Source organism: Microtus ochrogaster, chromosome 18, assembly GCF_000317375.1.
Source record: "Microtus ochrogaster isolate Prairie Vole_2 chromosome 18, MicOch1.0, whole genome shotgun sequence".
Classification (NCBI taxonomy): domain Eukaryota; kingdom Metazoa; phylum Chordata; class Mammalia; order Rodentia; family Cricetidae; genus Microtus; species Microtus ochrogaster.
This window is the reverse complement of record NC_022020.1, coordinates 23,047,356-23,052,095: the sequence shown is the minus strand read 5'-3', so window position 1 is coordinate 23,052,095 and position 4,740 is coordinate 23,047,356.

The window sequence follows — 4,740 nt, the reverse complement described above, 5'->3', positions numbered from 1 at the left end:
GAAGAAGTGTGTCACTTGGGGTGGGCTTTTAGGGTTCAAACACCCATACCAGGCCCAGACTCTCTCTTTCTCTGCTTTCAGAACAGGATGTAGGACGCAGCTCTCACTTATTTCTCCAGGACCACACCTGCGTGCCTCCATGCTCTCTAGCGTGATGGTGATGCACTAAGCCTCTGAAACTGTAAGCGGGTCCCCAGTTAAACGCTTTCTTTAAAAGAGCTGTCTTAGTCAGGGCGTGTCTTCACAGCCATAAACTACTAAGACTTTGTCTAACATTAAAAACCTTTCCAAAATCAAAAGATATGCTACCATGAACACCCCATGCCAGAAAAGTTGTCTTTCCACAATGTCTGGGTTTATTAAATAGTAATAATAAACATATAAGCTATGTTGGTTTAGTTGGCTGCAATTTGCCAAATAGTTCTGATTTCCCCTAATAGTTGGTTATAGAAGTTAGCTCAATTCGGGAAATAACCAGGCTAGCTAAAAGATAAAACAATTATATTTTTATTTATTATAAGGGGAAAACTCAGCTGGGTGGGGGTGGCGCATGCCTTTAATCCCAGCACTTGGGAGGCAGAGACAGGAGGATCTCTGTGAGTTCGAGGCCAGCCTGGTGTACAAGAGCTAGTTCCAGGACAGGAACCAAAAGCTACGGAGAAACCCTGTCTCGAAAATAAAAACAAACAAACAAACAAAAAAAGAAAATTAAAAAAAAGAAACTGAGAATAATCATAAATTCATAACCTGGTCCTCTTGCTCCTGACTCCCAAGTGCCAGGATTACAGGTATGTGACACCACACCCAGCTGGGAATGGGTGCTCTAGCAAGATTATTGACTGAATGTTTTAACATCAGAATCAGGTAACTATGATTTTTTTTTTATTTCTTCGAGCCCTAGGGAAATAATCTTTCCCTTTGACTATCTGGTTTTCACCATAATTCTGCCCTTAGGTACTTCTTAGACACCTGGTGCACCAACCACACGGCTTTTCGGCACCAACCACACTTCTCGTCCATGTCCCCAGTCCCCTATCTGTCCGAGCCTTCTGCTTCCCTTGGGATATTACACATTCCTTTTCCGTTGCTTCACCCTGAGAAGAACAGCCTGGTTGGGATGACCAGAGCACCAGCCATGGAGATTGCTCAGGGGTCTGGGTCTATTCTCTCCCCTGCTATGCAGGGTTCTTTCTCCCTGCGGTAGGGACAGGAGTGGGAGGAGGGACTTCGAGAGCTGTCTCAACCCTTTGAGGTTGTCCTTACTTCCATTTTATTTTTCTTCACCTTGGATCTTCTGTCGCCAGTGGAATTCCAGGCAGTTTGTGCTGTGCAGCTAGGGATTCCCTTTTTCCCTTGGGAGCCTGTGTTCCTTTCCTCTGTCTTCTGAAATAAACACCCTCCCTCGACAGCCTCTCTTGAAACTTTGACCTCTAATGAAGTCGGTAAGGCTCAGTGGTTTTCTTTCCCCCCCTCGGAGTGCCCCTTGGAGAACTGGAATTCTGCTGACCCAAGTCAGCAGGGGCCAGGCCGTCTGCTTTATCATCCTAAGGAAGGCTTTTGCAAATCAAAAGTTAAGGCTTTCATTCAGGAGAAAGGCTGGGAACTCTACTGCTCTCACTTGGAGAAGAAAGAGGAAGAGGGCACCTTTCACTGCATATGAATGATCTTTACTCCACAACTGTCGGGGTAGCTAGAGTGTTGCTGGAGATTTGGGGCTCCCCACAGCGGAGTGACTGACTGCAAAGGGAAGAATTTGAATTTATGAGGTGACAGGTTTGAATTCAAATCCACCTCCCTGTTGTCATTCTTGGGTTGGGGTGCTTGCCCGCTCTGAGCCGCTGTAAGAGGGAAATGAATGTAACTCTTAAACTTTGATATGTTTTGGGTTACGGGGATTGAAGCCAGGGCTGTGAGCACGCACAGCACGTACTCCACCCTGAGTTATACCCTGAGCCCCAGTCACTCCAATAATTTAGTTAGATGTTCTGAAGACTGGAGGCGAGGGTGTCTGCTAAACACTGGCCACTTGTCCCTTCCTATTGTGGTTCCTGAACCCTGAATGATCACCTAACTGCTAGCTGAGGCTACATCTGTGGGAGCCCATGGCAGGCTCTGGAAAATGGCTTCAGGGTCTTCTTTAGGAGTCCCTAATTCTATCTACATCAGAGTTCAGAAGGGAAGAAGGCGGAGGAGAAGGCAATGGAGAAAGAGCCTTATGGGGGCCCGTGGCTAGTATAAGTGTATTTTCTAGTCTGGACAGAAAACACAGGAGTCATTTCCCAGGTACAGTGATGAGGGTCTGGACTTGGTGAAATTCTGGCTCAGGAACAAGCTTCCCTCATCCAATCGATCCCCTTCTCAGCAGGTTCTCAAGACGCGTGGCACTGAACCGAATCCATCTGCCTGCCTCCAATCCTGAATCTGTTGATCACGTGAGTTTTACCTTCGGCCACCTTAATGATAGCTGGTTTGTCAAGGGTGAGCCTGCAGGGAAGGGGTTGGGGTTGTAACTGGTGGATGTGAATGAGGCTGGATGGGCCACAGTGACAGGAAGGTGATGGATGTGGAGAAATCTAAATTCCTTTAGTTTCTGGCGCTAAGGTTCACACTGGTCAGTGATGATTGATGGCTTTGGAGGCAAGATGGATGGGGGCGGGGCTCGGGAGAAGACATCAGGGGACTGTGAGCTGCAGGGGGACGGCGTGCCACAGAATTATTTTTTTTTGTAGTTTTTTTTTTTGAGGGGGTGAAAACTTTTCTATTACCCCACAGAGACCACAAGGCAGCAGCGATAGTTTTGTTTCTGAACACCGCCCCACGCCCACTCAGGATTATTTGGGTGTATGAATTCAACATGAGGGTCAGAAGGTTGGGGGGGGGCGGATGTTAAGCTAGCAGGTGTCTTGGACCTTGGGATGGAAATTCTGTTAGGGATGCGGGGAGAAAAATCGAGTTTATTCATTTCCCTAACGGAATCACAACCTCCAATCAGGCGTCAGGCTGGGTACTTTGAGATCCGTGTTTATTGCAGGTCGACACTCGGGACCATGTAATTTTTGTGCCTTGGTTTTTACTTCCCAGGAAAATGATCTTTCCTTTGACGGCCTACTCAGAGCCTCTAGTCTCTCCTCTCTCCCCATCACCGTCACCACAGAACCACAGTCGGCCACACTGCCGTTCTCTGTCATTACCGTTGTCTTTTTTTTTTCTCTCTCTCTCCCTTGTTTTGAAGCGGGTCGTGGAGAAAAGCGTGTCTATGAACTTCCTGTTGTGTCTGACCTCTGACACGTGGAGTTTCAAACTAGAAGTGATGGAGGTCAGGCTGGACCAGACTCTGAAGGAATCACTGTGGTTTCTCTTGTGATGCAGATTTCCTTAGGGGCTATCTCACTCTCATCACCACAGACAATTTTAAAATGAACTGATCATTTGAGCTGGAGACGGTGTTCAGCAGTTAGGAATCTGCACTCTTCTTGCAGAGGACCTGAATTTAGTTCCCAGCACCCGCAGCGGGTGGCTTACTATCTCCTGTTAACCCCCACTCCCCCAGTTCCAAAGGAATCGGAAGTCTCCTGGCCTCTGCTGGCGCCTGCGTGCGTGTGCACAAAGCAAAAATATTTATTGTAGGCAACAAAGAAACAGAAGTATCCTGTTCTTAAATGCCTGGGAGCGCCGCCTGCTCCTGGGGATCGCCGCCCGCTCCCGGGGATCGCTTACTCACTTGTTAAACCTCCCTAAACCTCCCGCAGGGATCCGGACCAGTGTCATTCTGGCTGTGAAATTCAATTAGGAAGGAACCCAGTGGCTTGGGGAAGAGGCGACAGCTCTTTAGGGAATTCTACCCCTCCTCCAGAGGCGACCTTCTGAAGAAGTAAAAGTGTAACCAGGGGAAGAAGAATCCACAGCTTTCCTAGACTACCGCCCTGGGACCCGGGTCTTGGTGTACAGACACCCGAGGCAGTTGAGACAGTAAACACACTAGGATGTGGTCCAAGTTCAGAGGACTTCCTCACTCCCCAAAGTTGCCTAAATTCTACTTAAATAACACCCAAACCTGGTGCACTGTTTTTCTGTTACTTCCCTTTTTTGTTTGTATTTGTATTTATTTATTTTGGTTTTTGAGACAGCCTGGCCTTGTACTCCTTTTGTAGCTGAACTTCTGGTCCTCTCGCCTCCCAAGTGCTGGGATTACTGTAGGCATGCACCGCCACACTCAGTTTTGACTTTACTTCCTGTCAAATATTGAAATCACTTGAGTGTTCCTTTTTCTCCATAGCCTGGTGATCCCCGGTTTTCTAAAGGGCTTAGGAAAAGGTCCCAGCTGAGGCCCGAGGATGACTCAACCGGCTGAGAGCTGGCCTAGGAGCATATGATGTCCTAAACTCGATCCCAACACCACTTAAACCAGGTGTCCTGGGGATAACTCCAGCACTCTGAAAGTGGAGGTAGGAGGTCAAGAGTTCAAGGTCATCCTTGAGTTTTAGGAGAGGCCAGTCTGGATTAGAGAGACCCTGTCTAAAGACCGAAAAAGAGAAGTCCTAGGGCTGGGGAGATGGCTCAGTGGTTCAGAGCACCAAGCACACCAGGCTCACACCTATAATCCCAGCACTCAGGAGGCAGAGGCAGGCAGATTTCTGTGAGTTCGAGGCCAGCCTGGCCTACAGCGTGAGTTCCAGAACAGCCAGAGCTACACACAGAGAAACTCTGTCTTCAAACAAAGCAACCAACAAAAAACAGCAC